Raw genomic sequence first — 26,557 nt, forward strand, 5'->3', positions numbered from 1 at the left:
GCTCTGAATGGAAACGGTCCGCCTCATGAAGTGTTAGATAGAGTTTGGGTCACCTACATGGTCTTCTTTAATCCTTTTTAAAAACACTTAAAGATTTGAGGGAGGGGCGCCTGGGTGGCTCAGTCGGTTAAGCGTCTGCCTTCCCCTAAGTTCATGATCTCATGATCCCAGTGTTCTGGGACTGAGCCTGCTGAGCAGGGAGCCTGCTTCTTCCTCTGCCTCTCCACCCCACCTCCCGGCTTGTGCAGTTGTGCACTCTCTCTCTCTCTCTCTCTCTCTCTCTGTCAAACAAATAAATAAATAAAATCTTAAAACAAAACAAAAAAACCTTGAAGGAAAGGGCCAGAGTGCATGATGCAGAATAAAAAACAAATGAAAATGGAATCCTTCGGGGCACCTGGGTGGCTCAGTGGGCTAAGCCTCTGCCTTCGGCTCAGGTCATGATCCCAGGGTCCTGGGATCAAGCCCTGCATCGGGCTCTCTGCTCAGCGGGGAGCCTAGTTCCCCCTCTCCCTCTGCCTGCCTCTCTGCCTACTTGTGACCTCTCTTTCTCTGCAAATAAATGAGTAAAATCTTTAAAAAAAAAAAAAAAAAAAATGGAATCCTTCAAATCACGACCTTTGAGGTCCCTGGGCCAGTCACATAGAGAGACGTTCCCACTGGTGACGCCCTCCATGGGTTCCAGCATGTGCCCTTCCTGTGGTCTCGCTCATCCTCTCCGAGTCCCCGGGCCCACAAGCCGCAAGCTGCTCATACAGGTTCACACAAGTCAACTGTTCACGTTTCAGGAATTTTGCTAACCTGTTGTTAAATGCAGCCATTTAAATTGTATAAGCTTACATGTAAATAGGCTGATTTTTAAAAAGGTAATAAGTACTCAAAATACATCACTTCCTAATTATTTGACTACATGTGACATTCTATGCCCCTCAGATGATTTACATCTATTGCTCTCATACGGTGGAAATATTTTATATCAGTGCCGATCTCTATGCAAATACCGCCACAGACTCAGGCAAGTGCTGCAAGTTAGGGTGTTGTGGGTGGGGGGGCAGGGTTGTTTGTTGTTCTTATTGGAGAGGAGGTTGTTAAACCTACCAGTGCTTCCCTCCCCTCTCCCACGGGAAAACTGAAACACACCTGTTACTCTACCTGAAGACCAATTTCAACCCCATCTCCCCAAAGTTCCCTTTTCTGAGCAGGCTCTGGGGCCAAGAGCTGAACAAGAAAGACCTCCTGAGAAGACTTCCTAAGGTGAGTTTGCCATCCATAAATTGCATCTGCTGCTGTGGGTTTTCTAAATCGTGCACTCACAAATCTGACTAACCCTGTTTCTTCAATAGCAGATCGAGAGCGCAAGTGTTCAGTATCACAATGGCTTATGAGAAATCAGTGAGAGAAGATGGCAGAGAAGTGACTGGAAAAACTGAATCTCCCTCCCAGGAAGGAGTCAGGAGAGACAGAGTTGTTGTTGAGGGAAAAATCCTAAAAACAAAGCGAATGGAAACACGTTTTTCTGTGAGGGGGGTAAGAAAAGGGAGGGGCGCACCCCCTTGTAGGGTTTATGAGTCATTTCCTGGTTTAATTCTTCCTGTTTGTCCTTGGTTTTTCCACAAGTACCCAGTGAGGCTTGCCCTTCCACCGTCCCCACCCCTCCAGCGTCCTGATGACTGCAGTCCTGGTGTTTGGGCGAATGGCAGGGACTCCGGGGCACTTTGATGTTCAAAGCTGTTAAAATGACATCTAAATTTGCAAACTTTCCGGTGGCTGTGAGCCTCTCTGATTGACTATGTAGATATGAGCTCCGAGGGAGCCTCTGCCTGAATGCCTTCTGTTTCTTTTTGTCTCCATCTCTTTTCTTTTTCTTCCTTTTTCTCTTTCTTTCTCCCTTTCATTCTTTCATCCTGGCTTCTCTCTGTCTCCCTCTTTCTTTCCTTCTCTCTCCCTCTCTCTCTCTGACCTGCTCCCCCCACAACCTTTTGCCACCCGCCCCCCACCCCTTCCTCCCCCTCCTCCTTGCTTTCTTCTTCAGTGTTACTCTCAGTACTTCAGATGCATCTTGATTAGGGGGTACTATCACGAGGAGAGGAAAAAGGAGTCTGAGCTTATGATTTTGAGGCTCATAACTGAACTAAGTTTGGTCTACAGGAGGCATGAGAAAGAGACAGATAAGACAAAGGAGCAAAACAGTGTTCATTTGAAAGAGGAACCGTAAAAATGAAACTTAAAGGCCTTGTTTACCTTTTTCTAAATAACATCAGAGTACTTACATCTGAGAATAATAATAGTTCCACTGTGTGGCGACTTTCTTCTGAAGTATTTGCTGTAGTGGCTGGAAAGAGCATGGACTTTGTTGTGGAGTCGCTCGGGGGGCAGGCCGGGAGGCAGGCCGGGCCCCCTCACTGGCTGTGTGACCTGTGTAGGTGCGAAGCCTGCGTCCCCAAGGCCCACACTTGGGCTGACCTCATGGGCACAGCCTACTGACTGTTAACCGCCAGCGTCCTGGTTGGTGGCTGACTCTGCTTACCCATTGCTAAATGTTTTTAGTCAATCCTGACTGAACAGTGTACATGAGGAACCGATCAAAGAGTGACTGGAACATAGTCCAGGATGTTCAGTAATTTTAGTTCTGTCAATTCTTTTCCTACCCGCCCACCCCCAAATATTGTCACCGACACAGTTGTGGAAGGAAATAGTAAAAATATATCTATTTATATATTACTATTATGTTCCACAGCTTACGTAACAGAAAACATAGACACAGAGGTGAGTGGGTTAAGATCACAACGATCAGTCAGAGCCACCAACACTTGATCAAAGCTCCTCACGCCCAATTCAGAGTGTTAATAGCAAGAATTGAGGTCTGTCTGGTCATCAGTTAACTGTTTTAAAATGGAAAGAGTGTGAAATTTAGAGTCAGAAAAATCTGGGTTCAGATTCTATCCTTGTCACTTACTGCCTGTATGACCTTGAAAAAGTCATATAACCTCACTAAACCTGTCTCCTCATCTGTAAAATGGAACTAACATATCTAAAGGTTTCAGTGGGATAGTGTATATGTAAAAGGAGCTTAAAATGAGATTCTCTCTTTTTAAATTTGGGCTAAGCCTCCAAAAACCATAAATAAGACAATAGATGCTAAGTTCTTCCCACATGACAGGGCTGGCCCACTTTTTCAGGAATCTACAAAGATGATGAGAAAAAGCTGGTTTTGTGGCCCTTAACACTTCACTTCTAACAGAAGTTGAGGCTGAAGAGAAAAGGACAGACTTTCTCTGCAAAAAGTTGTGGGAATGTTGCGTTCTACACAGCATGGAGCAGGGGATGACCCCTCCCCTCAAGCCGGTTGGCTAGACTCCAATAGAATCATAAGTGGCAGGTCATTCAGAGCGACATGTGTCTCAGGAGTAAGGGCTGTGAAGAGAGGCTGTGTGTGGACAGACAGGCCTAAGGCCACAGAGCAGAGGACAGGTGACCAACTGCAGATGCGGGGGACAGATCCAGGAGTGTCTCCCCAGAACAAACATGGGCTTTCAGAGGTGGAGCTGACCTGGAGCCAATCTGAAAGCTCATTGCTCCACAGAGGTCCCCCAAGACCAACTTGGGGAAGCTCAGTCCTGAGAGTTGAAGTTAAAACCAGCCAATCTGATAAGAAGCATCATTCACATCTCAGGAATTATAGTTAAATATTCCCAGTAGGGGAATCTTTGAAGAACTTACAAAATGGCCAGTAATGTTAATCTGCCCCAATCCAGATCACAGAGATATAAAAATAGGCTCAAACCTCCATCCTGCATCCTTCGTCAAGGTAATGCCCTCTTTTATTGCATTGCTCTCAAAGTCACTTTTGGCTCCAAATTCTTGTTTCTGCCAAATTCAGTTTATGGATCATTTGACCACCCATGTGTATTTCCCTGTTCTTTGCTACCTTAAATCCAAGGAGGATTCAGATCACTCCCAAAATGTCTGCCACAAAGTCTCATTTACACAAAGCTGTCGCATAGATACAACATTCCAATTGTAAGAAAGGTTTTTGGGGGCACCTGGCTGGCTCAGCCATCAAGCATGTGGCTCCTGATCTTGGAGTTGTGAGTTTGAGCCCCAAGTTGGGTATAGAGATTCCTTTAAAAAACTAAATCTTTAAAAAAGAAAGATTCTTGGAAGAAAGGTTGGTTTACACCAGAACAACACAGAATCAGCTATTATTTTTATCTTTACAGGAAGTATTTCTATCCTCATTTTTCTAGTACTAGACCCTTCCCTCACCCCAGGCAAAAATGTAGTCACACGACCTGTGTTAGTTGACCATAGGGCCCTATTTCACTGGCGCTGATGACGGGCGCAAGGGATGAACACAGAGTCCAACCAAGGCTAGTTAGAACATGTCCCTGGAATTGTTACATGCACACCAGAACTCCTTTCCCTCCTCCCTCAACAAACTCTCTCTTTATGGTTGCTGAGCTAGGTCTGACAGCAGCCATGTTTCCTGCCACATGGCCAAGACCAGTCTGCTGCAGGAAAGAATGAAGTCAAAGAAAAGCAGAGCCAAACAGAGACAAGCAAGGCCAGACCAAAAGGAAAGTAGGGAAGAAGGAAAAGAGAAAGAGAGATCTAGCACTGCTAACCCAAGTTGCTACTTTGGGTGCCTGCAGCACTGGTGTCTGCAGTTCTTCCTTGATTGCTTAGTTCCCAGTATCTCACCAAACTTTGTGACCCACTAAGATCCTTTTTTTTTTTTTTTAGATTCTTTGCATTGGATTTGTGTCACTTTCAAACATAATAAGCCTGATTAATAGAGCAGAAAACTTCCAATTAAATGATGGGTATCTCTGGCTTTAAATGCCCTTTCCCTACTCTGCCTCTAGAAATGTTCACCCATGCCTATCTCTAGTTTTCTACTCTTACGGTGGTTCCACTCTCTTTCCTTGCTCTTACCCTTCTGTCTTCTCTTTTCTGTTGCTTCCTAGAATGAAAAGTAAATTTCTTCCCTTCTATATGTCAAACAGTTCAGCCACCTTTTTCACTATATTGGTCCTGAAATCCATGTCCTCAGATCACATCCTTTACCGTAAGTGGCTTATCAAGGCATTTTCCTAAATACAGGTCAGTACGCACACACACAAAGCTTTGGGCCATTTGTTGTCTATTTAGAAAAAAAAAATCCAATCTAGATATTCCCTAACAACTTTTTGGATAATTGGTGAGGTAAATTATATCAATTCTCTTATCTGTAAAGTTACATTTTAAAATTAAGGAGGCTATATAGATGAACTACCGTAACAACTTTAATAAGCTTAGAGAAGTCAAGTAGTTTGTCCAAGGCAAAAAGGAGTTAGTAGTATTATTGGGGCTCCTGATTCTTTGTCCAGGGCGAAAGGACAAGCCTTTATGACCTTGATTAATGCCATAATATAGGTAGGTTTAAGTTCGCAAACTCAATGTTCAGAAGAACCTCTGAGTTTCAGTCCCTCAATCATAAATGACATAAAACAGACCATAGATCTCAAACACTTTTAAATCTTCAACCTTTTATTTAAATGAAATTCTATACTGACTGCAAATAAGAACCAAATATATATCAATAATAATAAATATATTAATTAGGATAGTTCAAGAAACAAGATGCCAAAGGTTTACTGGAGGAAATGCCTATGAAAAAAAAAGAGGATAAGCTGGAGAGGTGGACTCTTCAGACCATGATGTGGCTCCGACCCTTGGGAAAAAGACGAAAAGAAGGACTGGAAGAGTAGAGTCTCAGACAGCTGTGCAGTTCTAAGAAAGTTTCATCTGGGTTGATGTGTCCTCAAACCAGAGTCACCCATCAGAGGAATCTGTACCTTGCAGGAAAAGACCTACATTAGTATTCATACCACATTCAATCAATGACTACAGGCAGCCCATGAAAAGGGAGGCTTTCATGCAGATACAATGGTGGATTCAGAGAACACTGCCAGAGTCATCAATCAATTAGGTTTCCTGCAACAAAAGACATGAGTGGTGTACTTCATGGCAACCTCAAAAAAAAAAAAATTAAACAGAAGATGCAAACGTGGTTCTTTTCTGTATCTTCCACTTCTCTCTTTATTGTGTTTATGTGGAAATAAATGGAAGATACAGAAAGGAACCAGAGAGAAGTTATAGAGTTGAAAAATACAATACCTGGTATGACAGTTCACTAGCTGAGCTAAACAGATGCAAAAGAAATGATAAACAAACTTGATGACATAGTAATAGAAACCATCCTAACAGAAGTAGGAGGAAGAAACTCTTTAAAAAAAAGAAAAAGAGAGAAAAGGAAGTACATCCGTAAAGGGTGGCATTGTTAAACAGTATAATGCAAATGTTGTCAGGTACCAGAGAAAGGGACAGCAGAGAACTATTTCAAGGAAAATGACCAGAAGTATTCTAAATTTGATACAACTATAAACTTACAGACCCAGGAAGTTCAACAAACCACAGGCAAGATAAATATAAAAACTACTCAAGTAATATCATAACCAAATTGTTGGAAACCAGTGATAAAAATAAAATACTAAAGTAGGCAGAGGAAAAGGAACATTATATACATGAAAAGAAAGATGAGATTTATGGCAATCTTCTAGTAAAAACAAACAAAAAAATGCAAGCCAGCAGACAAACAACATCTTTAAAGTGTTAAAAGAAAGAAAGGGAAAAAAAAAAAAAAAAAACACAAAATCTAGAATTCTATTCAGGGAAAGGAAGCAAAATAAAAACCTTTAAAGAAGAACAAAAGATTCAAAGAACTCGTGACCAGAACTAAATATTAAAAGAAGTTCTTAAGATCAAAATACCAAGATTCCAAATGGAAGCCTAGATACGTACAAAAGAATAAAGAAGAATGGTTCTAATCTCATTTAACAAAACTTGAAAATATGCCTCAAATATCAAATTTCCCTAATAAATTAACTGCACAGACAACTTTAAATTATTTAAAAGAATTCAAAGAATCTCAATAACCTAAAATTCACAATAATTGGAACCCAATAAAAAAAATTACCAGGCAGGGTGCCTGGGTGACTCAGTGCGTTAAAGTCTCTGACTTCGGCTCAGGTCATGGTCCCAGGGTCCTGGGATCGAGCCTGACATCAGGCTCTCTGCTCAGGAGGGAGCCTGCTTCCCCCTCTCTCTCTGCCTGCCTCTCTGTCTACTTGTGATCTCTGTCTGTCAAATAAATAAATAAAATCTTTTTTAAAAATTACCAGACAACATAAAGAAGCAGGAAAATATGACCCATAATGAGGACAAAAAGAAATTAAATATAAACAGAAGCCAAAAAAGATACAGGTGACAGAAGTCATAGAAAAGGACATTTAAACCATGACTATAGACACATTCTATATGTCCAAGAAGCTAAAAGAAAATAAGAGCATATTAAGGAGAAGCTTGGAAGATATAAAACAGCCCAAACTAAACTTCTGGAGAATAAAAAAATTCAATGTCTCTCATCAAAATATATACTAGGTAGAATTAAGAACTGATTAAACACTGTATTTTTTAAAAAGACATGAACTGGAAGACAGAGTGATAGAAACTATTCAAAATAACACATAAAGAAAAACTGAAAACAAGATAACTTGGAAGCACTGACTTCTGGGGGCACTTCACATGGACCAACATACATTTCATGGGAGTCCAAGAAAAGGGACGTGAAAGTGAAAGGTTTGAAAAAATAAGGGTCAAATTTCCCAAGCTTGATGAAATTATCAAAGATAGATCCAAGAATAAGACCCAAGAATAAGGGGCGCCTTGGTGGCTCAGTGGGTTAAAGCCTCTGCCTTCAGCTCAGGTCGTGATCCCAGGGTCCTGGGATTGAACCCCGCATCGGGCTCTCTGCTCTGCAGGAAGCCTGCTTCCTCCTCTCTCTCCGCCTGCCTCTCTGCCTACTTGTGATCTCTGTCTGTCAAATAAATAAATAAATAATCTTATAAAAAAAAATCCAAGAATAAGATCCAAGCTCAATAAATCCCAGCCTCAAGAAACTTCAGAAAACTATGCTAAGATCCATCATAATCAAGTTACTTAAAACCAGTGATAAAGAGGAGAGCTTAAAAGCAGCCAGAGATAAAAGACACATTAAGTACAGAGGAATAGGGCACCTGGGTGGTTCAGTCAGTGGGGCCGTCTGCCTTCGCCTCTAGTCATGATCTCAGGGTCCTGGAATCGAGTCCTGCCTTCGGCTCCTTGTTCATCAGGGAGTCAGCTTCTCCCTCTCCCTCTGCCTCTCACCCATGCTTATGCTTTCTTTCTCTCCCTCAAATAAATAAATAAAATGTTTACCAAAAAAAAAAAAAAAGTACAGAGGGATAAAGATAAAATGACAGCAGGCTTCTTGGGGAGAACCGTGCCAGCCAGAACGCGGCGCAGCAACATCTTGAGAGTGAGGGACAAAAAGGGTTAACCTAGAATTCTATACCCAGTGAAAATAGTCTTCAAAAACAAAGATGAAAATGAGGACTTTTTCAAACATAAAAAAACTGAAAGAATTCATTACCAGCAGATCAGCGCCATAAGAAATGTTTTAAAAAGACCTTCGAGAAGAATAATAGTTTAATCAGAGGAGGTAGCACAGCTAACGCTGAGCCCCTCCCTGCCCCTCCGCTGAGACGCTCGCTCCCTGCGGGAACTCTAGAGATGCCTGAGGACACCTCAGAACCACCTCAAATGATTTCTGAAGACCCTTCCAGTTCTTGCCTTTTAAAAAGACTTGATTTTGATTCCAGATTATGTGTTCTCTTGGGAATTTTGCCTAATAACAGAATGAACAGCCATCAAATTAATACTAGTGAGTATGTGACAGTTCCATGTTGCAGCGTCAGAAATTAACTTCATGAGACGATTCTCAGAACCAGCCTTTCTTCTACTGCTGATGACGGATACCACTGACGGACAAAGCCACAGCCCAAGCACGGTGTGCAGCGGCGGGAAGTGTAGTGACGCGGACTCCTAACACGCTGAGTGCTGGGCCCACGGTGCAAGGAGGGACCCAAGCTTGAGACTCAGTTTCTCTGTATTTATAAGTGAGATTTTGGTTAAATGACCCTGAAGTTCTTTCTGGTCCCGACTGCCTGTGAGCCTGTGAGTGTAACTGAATTCAGACCAGTCTCATCCTGTCACTGTCTTGCCATTCTCGATCTGACTAATTATGAGCAGGGAAATTCCTGCCACCCCAAAATAACCATTACTTTTATCATTCAGAAGTTCGAATCCCACGGTATAAATGGACCTTGAGCTTATTATGCCAAGTAAAATAAGTCAGCCGGAGAGAGACAGATACCACCAGATTTCACTTATATATGAAATCTGAACAACTCCCTCTAAAAAACCCAAACCAAAACAAACAAGCAGGTGGCTGCAGAGGACAGAGTGGCGGCCGCCGGAGACAAGGGTGGGCAAAATGGGTGGGGGCGATCCAAAGGCACAAACTCTGTTATAAAATAAGGAAGTCACTGAGATGTAATGTACAGCATCAATGTATTTAATTTATATTTAATGCATATTTGACAGTTGTTAAGAGAGTAGATCTTAAAAGTTCTCATCACAAGGAAAAGTTGTATAACTGTGTGTGGTGATGGATGTTAACTAGACTTTTCGTGGTGATCATTTCACAGTATATACAAATATTAATTCACTATGGTGCACACCTGAAATGAACATAATATCTGTAAATTATATCTCAATTTTAAAAAGTAAAATGGAGGGACGCCTGGGTGGTTCAGTGGATTAAGCCTCTGCCTTCGGCTCAGGTCGTGATCTCAGGGTCCTGGGATCAAGCCCCACATTGGGCTCTCTGCTCAGTGGGGAACCTGCTTCCTCCTCTCTCTCTGCCTGCTGCTCTGTCTACTTGTGATCTCTTTCTGTGAGTCAAATAAATAAATAAGGTCTTTAAAAAAAAAAAGGATAATGGTAGGTTTGAAAATCTTCTCAAAATTTACACATCATATAATGTCCTTGCAGAGACACCTCCAGACAGAAAGCAAGTGAGTGATCACCAGGATTTGTGGGTGGGGAGAAGGGTTCACTATAATTGGGTGGCACAAGGGAAATTTGGGAGTGACAGGACTGTTTCATATCTGGATTATGGTGGTGCTTATATGACAGTGCATTCATTTGTGAAAACCCATGGAATGGTACACCCCAAAATGAACTTTACTCTATGTAAATTTAAAACTAAATAGTTTCTAAAAGAATAAGCTAATAGCTTCAGAGTTGATTCATGGTGTTTAAAGTTTACATCATTTTAATACAGCCTAGATCATTTCCCAGGCATTGATTTAACTTCTTATTTGATTCCTAAAATCTCTTAAAGTCTCTTGAAAATATCCCAGTTCTTAGCATATACTTTAAACCATTTAAGGTGCAATGTCAAATAATTGTTTTATTTTAACTTTTAAAATTTAAATTCAAGTAACATATAATGTATTATTAGTTTCAGAGGTAGAGGTCAGTGACTCATCACCACCCGGTGCGCGTTCCATCCGGTGCCCTCCCTAGTGCCCATCCGCCAGTTGCCCCATCCCTCCACCCCTACTCCTTCAGCAACCCTCAGTTTGTTTCCCATGACTAAGTCTCTCATGGTTTGTCTCCCTCTCTGATTTCATCTTGTTTCATTTTATCTTCTCTTCCCCTATAGAAATACATTGTTTTTAAAAATAGGACAGTGTATGGTCTTAAGAGACTTTTAAGAAACAGATTTTTCTAGGTATAGTACTCATACCAAAAATTCATCCATTTTAAGTATACAATTCAATGGTTTTTAGTAAATTTACAGAATTGTGGGGCGCCTGGGTGGCTCAGTTGGTTAAGCAACAGACTCTTGATTTCGGCTCAAGTCGTGATCTCAGAGTCATGAGCTCAAGGTCTGTGCTCATCACAGAGTCTGCTGGAGAGGCCCTCTCCCTCTCCCTCTCCCTCTGCTCCGTCCACTCGTGCTTATCCTCCCACTCTCTCACTCTTTCCCTTTCTAAAATAAACAAATAAAATTGTTAAAAGTACTTTATTATTTGTAAAAAAAAAAAAAAAAAAAAACTTTATCATTTGTATCTATGTTATTTCATTTGGTCTTCCTGACACGTGTAGAGAGTAAATGAGGTCAGTAGTGAAGGAAACCATTTCGAAGGGGCACAGGTATTGTTATAGGGTTTACAGGAAGACTGGATGGACCTCCAGCCTTCACCACCAACTTCTCACCAAGTCTCCCCACGCGGGGCACCTTCTTTCCGGTTCCTCCTCAAGAGTAAGGACTCAGTTATCCATGAAGCACGGCGTCCGTCCAGATGGGCACTGTAAGAGACACTGGAGGCAGAGGAGAAACTGGAGTCCATAGATGTGTGATACACACGGTCACAGAGAAAGAAGACGACGGAGTCCGTTGCGTCCCAGCAGAGAAAGAGTCACTGGATTCACGTAGTTCAACGACTCAGAAAGCAGGTCAGCCTGAGAGCAGAGACTAGCACCCAAAGGACTCAGGTAATCTGCCTCCTGCCCAGTATCCAACTCGTGCAGGGGGATCTCCTCCAGTTCACTTGCCCAGTTCTTCCCCTGCTGACTCAAATGATCCTTTTGTTTCCCCAAAGCATCAAAACCTTGAGAATCGGTTATCAACAGCGGCAGCCACCTCGGGGCCCTGAGCAAGGCAGCACTGGGGCCACGAGGTCCTGGGGAACGTAGAGGTCGTCAATGTGCCAGTCTGCCTAGAATCCACCCAAGCCATACTCGATACGGGTGATACTGCAGTGTTTTCACGATTCCATGTCCGTGAAACCGCCACGTGCAAACAATCGGTGGGAAGAGGGAAGAAAGGGTATACAAAGTGGTTCATTCCATTGCTCTCAAATTTGTACGGGGAGCAAATTTTTTAGGAGAGAAAAACAACGGAAAACGGATATATAAAAGAGGTGATGGTGTGTATCAGTGGGGAAAGGAAGGGTTTTTTAAAGGAATCACACTGGGGCAAAACAAGCGGCCACCTCACACCAGACACAAAATTCACCTCCAGGATTATTAAAGGCTTAGACATGAGACACAAAAATATAAGATCTTAAAGGACAATATAGTAGAGTAGCTTCATGATCTCAATGCAGGAAAGGATTTCTTAAACAAGACACAAAAAGTACTAACCATACTCCCCTGTTAAAAAAAATTTTTTTAATTTGTTCACCTAAAGACATTATAAAGAAAGTGAAAAGCCAAGACACAACCTGGGGACAAACATTTTTAACATTGTAACTGACAAAAGACTGACATCTGGTAACATTTAATGAATTCCTGTGAACACAGATGTACATAAAGAGAGAGAAATTAAATTAAATTAAATTAAATTAAATTAAATAATAGTGGCAAAGACATGAACAGGCATTTCCCAAAGGGCTAAGGGGAAATCCAAATGGTCGATAAAGACACGAGATATTGCTCAGCCTCTTTAATAACTAGAGAAATGCAAAGTAAAACCGCAAGAAAGTGCCGTTACACACCCCCGGATAACAAAAATGAAATATTAAAGTCTGACCATACTGCATGGAAGCGAGAACACAGAGCAGTGGAAACACAGAGCAGTTATACCTGCTGCGTGCAAAACAATCCGGTATAAATCGTTTAGTCTTTTCTTGCACTTGGTAATTCCATCCGTAAGTGTACACTTGAGCGGATCCCTGCCAAGTGCACCGGGAGCCGGATGCAAGAATGTACACAGAAACTCCGCGCTCGTTAGCTCCAACCCAGGAACAGCTCAAATGCTTTTCAACAGCCGACTGCATAAATAAACAGTCATTTAGTCATATAATGTAATATTACACAACAACCCCAAAAAACTATAATTGCGCGAGCAATCTAGCTCATTTGCACCAACATAGTAATGAATGAGAAAAGCAAGTCTCAAAAGAACACGTGTGGTGCGATCCAGTTATATAAAGACGGAGGGAGCACAAACAAGCTACGTTCCTTAAGGTTGCCTTCACGAGGAAAAGAAATGCTTACCACAAAACTCACGCGGTGTTACCCAGACGGACCGGAGGGACGTGTCCCGCGGAGGGGCGTACGTGGAGGCAAGGCTCTCTTTGAACTGGACGGTGTTTATACTCCTGTTTGCTTTAACTTTTTCCAGCAGAGAAAGGGTCACTGGAGTCGTTAAATAGCGTACAGCATATCAAATCATGACATTGCCATTTTTATGTGTCAAATCTAAGCAAATATTGACAATTTCAAATGCTTCGATATAAAATTATATGTGTTTATACAGTATGATCTGTGTACGACATATTTCATAATAAAAAAAACGAAAAGAAGGGGGGACGCCCGGGTGGCTCAGCTGGTTGAGCCTCGGGCTCTTGATTTGGACTCAGGGGGTGATCCCAGGGGCGTGAGGATGGAGCCGCACATCAGGCTCTGTGCTCAGCAGGGAGTCTGCGGGGGATTCTCTCCCCCTCCCTTTGCCCCTGCCCACCCCTGCCATGCGCTCTCTCTCTCTCTCTCTCTATTCCTCTAAAATAAATAAATAATTTTTTAAAAAATGAAAAGAAGAAAGAAAGAAGTTATTGAATAGGAGTCAGGAAACCTAGATTCTAAGATAACTCATTGGGTTCTAAACTGTGTTCTAAGACCTTTACCCCTGTCTCTATAGACCCAACGTCGACCGGTTGTTCCGTGCCAGGGCCCGAAGACAGGTGGGCTCTGGGTTTGAATCCCAGCCTTGCCACTTAGGAGCGGCGCCTCTGTGACCTGATTAAATAATTTATTGGCCCATCGGTCTCCTCATCTGTAAAGCAGCCGGGGTAGTGGTTCCTACTTTGCAGAGTTGTCGTAAAGAGCATCTGTGAATTTAAATGAAGCCGCCGTAACTACAGAAATAGCTTAGGACCATGCCTGGCCCTTCGTAAATAACGGTCTGCATTAGTCACGTGATTTGGTCTCCTCCTCTTCCTCCACACTTCTTCACAGAGTTCCAGAAAGGGGCAAAAGGAAAATTATCTGAGCATGTTCTGAAAATGCACATGATTCTATGCAAAGCCCTACGGCTATTTCATCTTCTTCCGTGTCTACGTCTGTCTGTCCTCATTGAGCACCAGGACAGCCTGGGAGGCCGAGCAGCCACCAGGAATTGGGACAGAATCAGCACCTCCTTTCACACACGTCAGCTGCTAACACAGCACCGTGGCTTCTCAACAAGGAATTAAACCACGGTCTTCCTAGGCCCAGCCTCCTAGCACGACCCTGAGACTCTTGAACTCAAGGTTACAATTAAGGACACTGGGGCGCCTGGGGGGCTCAGTCAGGTAACCAACTGCCTTCAGCTCAGACATGATCCAAGGGTCATGGGATCGAGTCCCGCATTGGGCTTCCTGCCCAGCAGGCGGTCTCTTCCCTCTGCCTGCAGCTCCCCCTGCTTGTGCTCTCTCTTTCTCTCTGATGAATAAATAAAATCTTAAAAAAAAGATTTTTAGGGACACAAAAATGAAGTCAGAAACAAGACTTTCTTTTAAGCGAATGGGCAGGGGAGTGCTGTCCGGCTGCGGATTTCTTACTGCAGCTGTTGTAGGATGGTACTTACTTGGAACGAGTCTGGAAAGTGGTTGGATTTTATTGGTAGGATTAGAGGACATCTCCCAGCTGTCCTTGGGTCTCGGGACACTCTTCCAGATTCCTCTAAGTTCCCCACGGGTCTGAATCTCAGGGAAAATGTGGATGGGTTGTTAATCTCAGCATTGAAAGAAAAAAATGAAATGAGTAACAATCAGTTGCTTAGATGGCTAGGGACGCTATTAATAGCCTTAGGACAACAGGCATGGATTAAAACAGAGGCCGTGTTAAAGCTTGACTTGATTAGATGTCCTCCCTCCCTCCCTGCAGAACCTGAGCCGTATTTTCTGGGAATGCAAATGGATTTGAACGCGCCGAATCAGGGCTTCCTGACCCTGTGCATGAATTGCCCTAAACGGCTGATAATAATTGACCCCCATATTATCCATCCCCTGGATGTTTCACAGTGTCTGGCCTTTACTGACCACACCGGTCATGGGTCTACCCATTCATACTTGGTGCGGAAAGAGGCCGAGCCTTCTAGGCGTTCTAACACTCATGCTTCTTAAGATGACGGGCGGAACATCTGGCCTCTGTCGTTTGGATAAGGAAACTGGCACAACCTTTGGCCAGCTCATTTTTTCAAATTCTGTGTCGATGATTTGCTGCCTTCCTTTGAGAAACAGGCAGGGAGGGAAGCCTGGGGGGCTCAGTCAGTGAAGCCTCTGCCTCCAGCTCAGGTCATGATCCTGGTGTCCTGGGATCGAGCCCCGCACAGGGCTCCCTGCTTAGCAGGAGGCCTGCTTCTCCCTCTCCCGCCCCCCCTGCTTGTGCTCTCTTTCTCTCAAATAAATGAATAAAGTCTTTAAAAAATAAAATAAATGAGACCAAACACCATATTAACCTCCAGGAATTCTGAATACGGCATCTGGCTTTGGAGGAGAGCAGTATCTGACAGCGTGGTGACGGGAACCGGGCGAGCTGTCACGCTAAGTGGGACGCTAACTGTGAAGAGAAATGGCCACAGCCCCGGAGGTGTCCTTAACCACACTAACTGCTCCATAACAACCTAAACAGAAAGTCCAAAAGGAGCCTGAGCCACATTCGTTCACCCAGAAATGAGAAATGCCTGTTTTTCACAATTCACGAGGTGCCCCGACCCGTAGCCAGAGTCTGTCTCAAAAGCACTGGGGCCAGTGAGGCTGCGCTTTGCCCCCCAGGGAAGAATCCAGAGGCACAAACAATCACAACGACTCTTTTGAACCACCTCCCACGAGCACAAACCACACACCACAGGGGAATTTTCTTCAGCGGCTAGTCCTAATTTTACACATTAAAAAAATTAAATTAAAAAAAATTGTTTTAAAAAACATTTAATTTTATGCATTAAAAAAATTTCAGTGAACTTTGTAAAGGAAAAAACCCCACTCCTTCTGTTTATCTGTCACTCCCCAAACCGCCACATTCACAGTCCTTCACCTCTGACACCAGGCATGTGGGGTTCCCCACCGCGGGGCAGTCCTCCCCGACAGCAGCTGAGCGAAGAAGCTTCCAGATGGAGCCCAGGGCTGGCTCTGTCTACCCGAGGGCAGCTCTAGATGCCCCACGTTAGGGCAGAGGCCACAAGACGGCCCACCGAGTCCTGGGATTTCAGCCCTGTTTCTGACCCGTCGACTGTAAGTCAGGGTTCTCGGGACTCCTTCTCGGGGTTCAAGAATTTGCTAGAATGACACACAGGACTCAGGAAACACTTGCTTACATTTACCACTTTATTAGGGAATACAGATGATCCTAAAAGATATAGATGAAAACAGCCCAATGAAGATCTATGGGACTGAGGTGGGGGGCGGTTTCTGTGAACGTGGAGTTTGAGGGAACCACCTTCCCGACGCACGAACGTGTTCACCGACCCAGAAGCTCTGTGAACCCTGTATCTTTGGGATTTTTACAGAAGCTTCATCACAGAGGCATCATGGCCCATTAGCTCCATATCCAGCTTCTCTCCCTGCTCCAGAGAATGGGAGTGGGGCTGACAAAGGGCTCTGTCTTCCTGGTGACAGGCCCCATCCAGGAGCCACCCCCAACAAGCACCTCATTAGAACAGATACTCCTGTCACCCAGGAAATTCCAAGGGATTTAGGAGTTCTGGGTCAGGAACCAGGGGCAAGGCCTGTGTAAATATACACAATTTTCTCTATTACTTCACAACCTTTGTACGATTGTCACATTATCTGGTAGTCCAAACAATATAGTTTTTAAAGTTTTTATTTATTTATTTGAGAGTAAGAGACAGAGCCTGAGTTGTGGCAGGGAGGCAGAGGGAAAAGCAGACACCCCACTGAGCGGGGACCCCAGACAGGACAGACATGGGGCTCGATCCCAGGACCTCAAGATCATGACCTGAGCTAAAGGCAGACACTTAACCGACTGAGCACCGACTGTACCCCCAAAGCAATATTTTTAATGACTATTTATTTAAACCTTTCAAATTCTCACTTACAAAATATAATCTTATCAAGTGTTTTAGAAGAAAATACAGTGACTGATACTCTTATCTTAATGTGAATGTTTTGCAGAAGTGCTTCTAGTAGATAAGAATGTAGAGGCTAAAAACACGCACAAGCACTGGGTGCTGGCTAGGCACTATTTTCTTTTGAATCTCTCTCAATTTTAATTTCTTTAAAAGTTGCTAAAGGGGTGCCTGGGTGGCTCAGTGGGTTAAAGCCTCTGCCTTCGGCTCAGGTCATGATCCCAGGGTCCTGGGATCGAGCCCTGCATCAGGCTTTCTGCTCGGCAGGGAGCCTGCTTCCCCCTCTCTATCTGCCTGCCTCTCTGCCTACTTACGATCGCTGTCAAATAAATAAATAAATAATCTTTAAAAAAATAAAAAATGGGGCACCTGGGTGACTCAATGGATTAAGCCTCTGCCTTCGGCTCAGGTCATGATCTCAGGGTCCTGGGATCGAGTCCCACGCCGGGCTCTCTGCTCAGCAGGGAGCCTGCTTCCCCCTCTCCCTCTGCCTGCTGCTCTGCCTACTTGTGTTCTCTCTCTCTCTCTCTGTCAAATAAATAAATAAATAAATTTTAAAAAAATAAATAAAAATTAAAATTAAAAAAAAAATAAGAGTTGCCAAAGATTGGGCGCCTGGGTGGCTCAGTCATTAGGCATCTGCCTTCGGCTCACACCATGATCTCAGGGTCCTGGGATCAAGCCCTGCATGGGGCTCACTGCTTGGCGGGAAGCCTGCTTCTCCCTCTCCCACTCTCTGCTTGTGTTCCCTCTCTGGCTGTGTCTCTCTCTGTCAAATAAAGAAAAAAAATCTTAAAAAAAAAGTTGCCAAAAATTTATTAACTAATAAATGCAATATGATAGCACAAAGTTAACTAAGAAGTGTAGAAAATATAACTAATTAATATATTCAAGTGCAACACACTAACTTACTATTAAGAAATTACCAGAAATACAACAACTTCTTAAAACTTTACACAGAATCATGAAATTGGGTTAACTCTAGGTCCACATAATATACAATGTTGTCTAAGGTTTATATAAAAGAACCAATATATAAGGATACCACTTATTTAGAAGGTCCTGGGGGGCAGAGTCGCTTGAGCACCTGACTCTTGGTTTCACCTTGGGTGGTGGCCTCAGCGTCCTGGGGTCAAGTCCCACACCAGGCTCCACACTCAGCATGGAATCTGCTTGGGATTCTCTCTCCCTCTCTCTCTGCTGCCCCCCCCCCGCCATGTTCTCTATCTCTCTCTCTAATAAATGAATAAATCTTTTAAAAAGAGATATCGCTTATTTAACTTGTAATCCAATGTAGTCGCTTATAACTATGTTTATATTTACATACTTTTAAATAATGGGTACTTGACCTAGAGGACAAGTGTAAGAAATTTAGATCGTTCCATACAATCTAGTTTTTTGTTAAAATAGAAACACAAAGTTTTGAATTAATTAACATGCTGTGTGTTTTTGTTTCACACTGTGGCAAACACAAGAAAAAGAAGGAGTCATAATATAACCCCAAATTCACAAAATAATTGTATTTATTATAAAGTCCATTTTAATTCTAGAAGTGTAAGTGAAATTGAATTTAAATTTGGCTCTCTTGTTTTTATTTTACCGAGTAATATTAAAACTTTGTGGGGTTTCGGGGCTCCTGGGTAGCTCAGTTGGTTAAGCATCTGCCTTTGACTCAGGTAGTGATCCCAGGGTCCTGGGATGGAGCCCCATGCCCATCGTCCATCGGGCAGCCTGCTAGCCTGCTTCTCCTTCTCCCTCTGTTCTTCCCTTTTGCTTGCGCTCTCCTGCTCTTTCTCTCAAAATAAATAAATAAATAAATCTTCAAAAAAAAAAAAAAACTTTGTGGAGAATACAAAATAATTTCTTCCAACTTTTTAAATGATAACTAAAACTTTTCGTCTCTGTTGCCTTTTTTACAAAATAAAAAGTTGGGCCTGAAGTCTCTCAACTAATTTGTAATCGAATTAAGATTGAGTCCCCCGCCCTTAGCAGTCTGAATTCCTAGAGGTTTGCCGTGAACTGCTGGCCCCTCGGGCTGACATCCCCTCTCCGCTGAAAAGCCGTGGCAGGCTTGCTTCTGGGAGCTGCTGGACACTGGGTATCTGCCCTGGGGCAGAAATATGGCTTCCTGGAGGACGAAGTCCGAGGGCCCATTGCGGGCTGTGTCACATGACACAAACTGCCCCTCGCGAACGTTCCCCACTGAGGATCCACGTGAATGTGCCTCACATCATCCATTATAAACCAGAAGTGGAAGGTGCCAGACGGGGTGTGAACAGGTGCGGAGGGCCGGAGGGCCGGGGCGAGCCGCGTCAGCAGGCGGCTTAGCGAGGGCTCCGTCCGCTTGTCCGTCTCTGCCCTCCCCGCACACCGACAGGCTCCTGGTGAGTATCGGTAACGGAGGAAGCGGATGCGCGGGGCTGACTCAACTCCGCGCCCGACCCCAGGGAAGAGAACGGCCGCTCCGCTCCAGCCCACTCGGGGACAGCTTCGAGGTCAGGCATGAGAGAAAACCTCTCCGCTGGGAAGCACCCCAGCTCGCACACCGGACAGTCCGGTGTTTGGAAGGAGACCGCCTAAGGTCCTTACCTGCACGAGCCATGAGTAACATCTAACAGGTGGGCCCTCTGGTTGGAGACGTCAAAGAAGAACCTTGAAGACTGGTGTAAAGAAAGACTAGGAAACTATGTGAAATGGTCAGAGTATGGAGACCCTCTCATATACATGTGGTTGACAACACTGGGATTCCTCAGCTGTCACCTGCGACTACGACAAGCAGAGTACTTGCCGGGACATCTCAGCATCAGCCCGTGGGCCCCAGAGGCAAGGGGAGCCAATGCAAACGTGCATTCCTGCCTCCAGCTGGGCCATGAGTGATCAAGTCCTTTGTCTCTGATCCAGGACACTTGTATCTTCTGTCAGCGTCTGTGAAACAGTGGCAGGCAAACTCGTTAGCTTGTGAGCGGAAAAAAGTCTCAGATCCTGACAGCTGTTAACAGTTTCGGCAAAGAGGACAAGACGCTGACAGAAATATGGCTTCCTGGAGGAGGAAGTCCGAGGGCCCACTGTGGGCTGGGTCAGGAGATAAGAGAGGCTCCCTGGGATCTAGAAGCAAACGCTCTCACCCCATTGATGGGCAAGAGGTGGGGAGCACGGGTCCCCACTATTCTATCTGTCAGTGGGGCTGAGGGTCAAGAGTTAAGATTGAAGCAAGGTGCCCGACGTCATTTAGCTGCTCTTCATCTTCCTCTGAGTGGGAGGAAGAAGGGTGTGGTGGTGGCAGTGTCCCAGCAGCCCCCCAGCAGCAGCCACTTAGCCGAGATACCCCCAGAGCTCAAAGTCATGGTATCAGGAGCAGAGAAATCAAGCTTTGGGTAGACATAACTGGAAGTCTGGCTCTTTGAGCCTGGGCCACCAGCATCACTTAAAGCTAAAATAAGTGCAAAGCCTTGCTTCCTGGCACAGAACCATCCTCAAGAGTCTGGTTGAGTCATTGCAGTCTGCCCCAGAGAGAAACACTATCTTTATCTTTCACAGTTCTGACAGTTGTTTAAAGGAAGCTTCTCTATGAGGTGACATTAAGCTGACAGCTGAATGACAAGAGCCTTGTAAGTAAAGATCAAGTGGTAAGCATTCCAGGCAGAGAATGCCTAATGGGAAGGCCCTTCACTGAAAATGAGTGTGGCGTGTTCCAGGGACATGAATGTGGGGAAAGAAGAGAGGACAGGAGTCAAGGATCATTCCTCTGTTTTTAGCTGGAGTGAGGAGATGGACAGAGGTGTGTTGAATGAGACAGGATCACCAGGGAAGAAGCAGAGGTAAGCAGGGAACCAGTCTGTTCGGCCATATTGAGTTTGAAACAACTCTTTGATGTCTTTGTGACTAAGATTTATGGATCCAGGCTCTGGGGAGAAATCAGGACAAGAAATAGAGATTTGAGAGGACTTGGCATACAATGAACATCTATCGGGTGTTTATAAGGTGCTGGACACTCTCTAAGCAATTTATGAATGTTTCCTTAGTTATATTCTCAAAATCCCTATGCGGTTGGCACTGTACTATTGTCTTCATTTTAATGATGAGGAAACAGAAAATTTCCCCATGTTTGTTCAACCAGTAGTGGTAAAACCAGAAGAAAACCCCAGACAGGCTGATCCCAGAGCCTAAGCTCTTTATCACCTGGCTGGGCTACCTGGTGTAGGATGGCATTTAAAGCTAAAGGACCAGATGAGGTTCCCCAGGGATAGTATGTAGATAAGGGGGAAGGGACAACATCTGGTTCTGTCTCTTCAGAACTCCCAGTTTCCTCGATCTACTTCTGTACTTAACAGACAGGGTGCTAATTTATTCGTTTGACCTGTCTCAGCAAGAATGTACCTGTCAACAAAACTAAAAGGCAACCTATAGAATGGGAGAAGATATTTGCAAATGTCTGATCAGATAAAGGACTAGTATCCAAAATCTATGAAGAACTTATCAAACTCAACACCCAAAGAACAAATAATCCAATCAAGAAATGGGCAGAGGACATGAACAGACATTTCTCCAAAGAAGACATCCAAATGGCCAATAGACACATGAAAAAAGTATTCAACATCACTCGGCATCAGGGAAATACAAATCAAAACCACAATGAGATACCACCTCACACTAGTCAGAATGGCTCAAATTAACAAGTCGGGAAATGACAGATGTTGGCGAGGATATGGAGAAAGGGGGATCCTCCTACACTGTTGGTGGGAAGTGCAGCCACTCTGGAAAACAGTATGGAGGCTCCTCAGAAAACTGAAAATAGAGCTAACTTATGACCCAGCCTATGTACTCCTAGGTATTTATCCAAACGATACAAATACAAACATAGTGATTCAAAGGGGCATCTGCACCCCAATGTTTATAGCAGCAAAACCCACAATAGTCGAATTATAGAAAGAGCCCAGATGTCCATTGGCAGATGAATGGATAAAGAAGATGGGGTACACACACACACACACATGTGCGCACACACATAATGGAATATTACTCAGCCATCAAAAAGAATGAAACCTTGGGGCAGCTGGTTGCCCCTCAGTTAGTTAAGTGACCAACTCTTGATTTCAGCCCAGGCCATGATCTCAGGGTTGTGAGATTAAAGCCTGCATTGGGCTCTGCATTGAGTGTGGAGTCTACTTGCGATTCTCTCTCTCCCTCTGCCCTTCCCTCTGCTTGCTCTCTCTCTCTCACACAGTAAATAAATAAAATATTTTAAAAAATGAAATCTTGCCATTTGCAATGATGTGGATGGAACTAGAGGGTATTATGCTAAAGGAAATAAGTCAGGGAAAGACAAATACCATATGATTTTACTCATGTAGAATTTAAGAAGCAAAACAGATGAACATAGGGGAAGAGAAGGAAAAATGAAATAAGATAAAAACGGAGAGGGACACAAACCATAAGAGACTCTTAACTTGAGGAAACAAACTGAGAGTTGCTGGAGGGGGGGGAGGTGGGGGATGGAGTAATTGGGGGATGGGCATTGAGGAGGCTGTTATATGCAACTGATGAATCACAGAACTCTACCCTTAATAATAACTAATAATACAGTATATGTTAGCTAAATTGAATTAAAATAAAGTATTTTTAAAAAGGAATATTCCCATACAGATGACCACCCTCAGTCCCCAAACCAGATCTACTGGGTGCTAGAAAGGAATAGAATCCCATTCTTATCTGTAACTGCTCTCCTGTGGCTGGCTTGATTCTATCCCCCAAACCTTGTCTCCCTTTGATTCACTGATAGAAGTAGAATGTCTGGACAAACAATGACCTTCCAAGCTGCTAACACTCTGTGGGGGTCCTACCAGCAGCACCCAGCAGGCTTTCCTGGGCATCTCCTTAACCACCATACGTGCCATGCCAGGAATTCTGGGAAGAAGGGTTTCCATGTGGCTTGCTGAAAAATTCAAGGGGAAAAAAATTCTGAATTGCAAATGGGTAACTCAGAATTTTCCTCAAATGGTACATTTGAGAATTTTCCTCAAATGGTACAGGTCAAATATGTTTCAGCTACGCACAAGCTTTGGCAAGGCGGAGACCGTGCTCTCAGGACGAATCATGGCCACTGAGCAGGAGCCAAGACAGGGATGGACTCCATGGTCTTACATGGGGCATTGCCACAAAGTTTATCCTTTCCCTAGTATTGACTAATTGGTGTGTATATCAGCAGGATGCATTTGATGCTCCAACTCCTCCTCTCTCTTTCTTTTTTTATTCTTAGAACAATAGATTCACTTATAACTTTTATTTCAGGTACCATGTCTGTGAATGAAGACCACATCTGTACTTTTCATTGCCCTATCACTAACACCTAGCGTAGCCCTGAGCACATAAAGCACTCAGCAAGTCTTCGTTGAATGGCTCAGTGAGTGAAAAACAGTGGACACAGATGAGGCAGCAGCATCAACTGTGATCGATGATCTTGAAGTTTGTGTCACAATCACAATGACTTTGACAAAGAAACTCGAGAAGGTATTTCCAATTTATTGATATAGGATGACAGTTTACTTTCATCCTATAGCCTTTGCAATTAATATAAATACGTAACACATTAGGGCATCTTATCTGAAGCTCTCTATATTTGGTAAAACCGAATTTCCTCTGTTCTGTTGATCATGTTGGCAAGAAATCTGAGGTCAAAGATAATTGATATTGGAAGCTGCTCCCTTCATTTCTGTGAGCTTTAATGTTAAAATCTCACCAGATTGGCCCTTGTTTATGTCATTATGATCATCTCATTGAATCAGTAAGAGATCCATGGGACCACTCATGTGTAAACTCTACACAGAAGGCCATCTCACAACATCTGAGAATCTCACAAATGACAGCTTGAGACACAGAGTGCCATCTTACAATAGGCACAACAACGACTTTACCAAACTATTTACTACATCCATGAAATTTAGGTCACTTAACAATTTTGATCTCTTGGATCAAGTACCTGAGTGTTAAGTAAGGCAAGTTTGGGCCCCTCAAAATGTCACAGGAATACGGTGCCTCTGAGGGCCTTATCAGTCAGAGAAGTTCTGTGGAACATCACCAGGCAGCATCTGGTGTTGGGACCAAACTCCGATGTTGAAGCATCTGTGATGGTTTTGGATTGGAACATCCAGGAGATGTTTAGCTGAGGTTTAGCTGAGGTCATGAGGCTAGAGCCCACATGAGATTAGTGTCCTCCTAAGAAAGAGACCAGAGCTTCCTGTCACCGCCAAGTGAGAAGAGAGAGAAAGGGTGGCCGTCTGCAAGCCAGGAAGAGAGTCCTCACCAGCACCCTCCTCTCATCTTCAGAACTCTGAGAAAATAGGTTTCTGTTGTTTTAGCCACCAGTCTATTTCATTTATTTATTTATTTTATTTTTTTCTGATAACCTGGTGTCTAAGACACCAAGGAGCTTGTTAGAAGTGCTGAATCTCACACCTGATCCCAAACCTGTTGAATCAGAATCGGCATCAGAACCTACTTCAAGACAGAACAAAAATCACCGGAACATTTCCAGCCCAGCCAACTGGTTCACTGGTATCAGACTCTTCAAGATGCTCCCAACCAGAAGGGCCCAACTGCTGACCAGTCCTTGAAAAGAACATCTTCAGGGAACACTTCCTTTTTAACTGGGTCTCATTTTGAGGTCTCAGGTTCCATATTAGAATGTAAACCAGCAGTCCTTTGATCTTAACTCTAGGAAGCAAATGGAGGGTGCTGGAGGGGAGGTGGCGGGGGGATGGGAGACTGGCGGATGGGCATCAAGGAGGTCTCGTGATGTAATGGGCCCTGGGTGTTATATGCAACTGACGAATCCCTGAAATCTCCCTCTGAAACTAATAATACACTCTATGTTACTTAAATTGATTTTAAATTTCAAAAATAATTTTAAAAAAGATTCCAAAAACTAGTCCTTTGACGGCAAGGTTGTTTTGGGCTCCATCTCGCACTTATCATTGCAAACAAAATTCTTTGTATTCTAGTGTACAGCAGGTTTTGACACATGTATACTTTGTGAAATGATGACTGCAATCAGATTAACACATCGGTCACCACACTGTTACCTCGCGCGCGTGTGTGTGGGTGTGTGGGTGTGTGCGCGCGCACGCGCACAAGAGTGATGAGAACGCGGAAGGTCTACTCTCTTAGCAAATTTCAGGTACTCAACACAGTGTTTTCAACTGTAGTCACCAGGCAGAGCAGCAGACCCCCGGGGCTTACTCATCTGATAACAAAAGCTTATTCCTGCAGCAGCACCTCCTTAAGCCAGTAATCTCACCCTAAAATCACACATTCTGTGTTAAACAGAACAAACACTAACAGGAACTTGAAAGGAACAAAAACTGCCCTTAAGAGAAACCACCTGTTCCTTGACACATTCAAGCCCATTCATGCAAATTTCCAGCTGTCAATGTGTGGATGGAACACCAGACCCTCCTTTCCCGGAGGTTTTATCGGAGTTCCAAGCTCCTCGCACCCACGGCACACCTCCAGGGATCCCGCGGAAACAGCAGACACTTTCACGTTTTTTTTCCCTGAATCACAAGAGCCCATACTACTACTTTTATTACTAGATCCATATCTGGAACTAAATTACGGTAGGCTTGCTTTGGGTTTCTTTAATAGATCTTATTTCTTCTCCTTTCCATTTTGCTGAGATATAGAGGACCTGTGGCCCTATGTGAGTTTAATGTGCCCGGCGTAACTGCTTGACCGACAGTGTATTGTGAAATGATGATTGCAGGGAGTCTAGTCAACCCCCATCATCAACTCACACAGACACAAGAATAAAGAAAAGAGGAAAAAAAAGAAAAATGACTTTTTCTTTGGGATGGAAACTTTTAGAATCTACTTCCTTAGCAGTTTTCAAATACATCATACAGCAGTGTTGTCCGTAGTCATCATGCTGGGATTAGATGCCTCTACTTACTTATCTTACGACTGGACATTTTACCTTTTGGCCAGACTTTATTGTCCAGAGCAGTCTAAGGTTCACAGTGTGAAAATTAATAAAGAGATACCTCACTGAAGTGGACTCTGGGGGCTAGAAGGAGGGTGTGGTGGGGGGAGCCCTACCGCTCAATGTCAATTACGGGAAAAATTGTCACTCACAGACCCTAACAGAAGAATCTCACTAGAGGGGCTCCTGGGTGTCTCCCTCGGTGCTCCTGGGTGGCTCCTGGTGGCTCCCAGATCTCAGGATTCTGGGATCAAACCCCACAGTGGGCTCTCTGCTCAGCAGGGAGCGGCTTCTCCCTTTCCCTCTCCCTCTGCCCCTGCTCGTGCTCTCTCTCTCTCTCTCTCTCTCTCTCTAATTGATAAATAAAACCTTTTTAAAAAATTGGAAAGAATTATCAATGACAGGCCTCAGTGGGAAAAATGACTTGCATCTCCTACAAGAAATCGACCACCCCGGCAACTCAGCCAATGAGAAGCCATCATTATCCTAAACTCTTGTTTCTCTCCAATGGACTTTTGTTC

At 43.8% G+C, this 26,557-nt stretch overlaps 1 long non-coding RNA gene across 1 annotated transcript; it reads left to right on the top strand.

Moving 5' to 3' along the window:
- Positions 1–950: 950 nt before the first annotated feature.
- On the top strand, positions 951–24,830 carry LOC116576513. Its single transcript, XR_004280187.1, has 3 exons — positions 951–1,254; positions 23,351–23,569; positions 24,478–24,830. It is a non-coding gene; the product is annotated as an uncharacterized LOC116576513 (long non-coding RNA).
- Positions 24,831–26,557: the final 1,727 nt, after the last annotated feature.

Source organism: Mustela erminea, chromosome 17 (genome assembly GCF_009829155.1).
Source record: "Mustela erminea isolate mMusErm1 chromosome 17, mMusErm1.Pri, whole genome shotgun sequence".
NCBI classification, from domain to species: domain Eukaryota; kingdom Metazoa; phylum Chordata; class Mammalia; order Carnivora; family Mustelidae; genus Mustela; species Mustela erminea.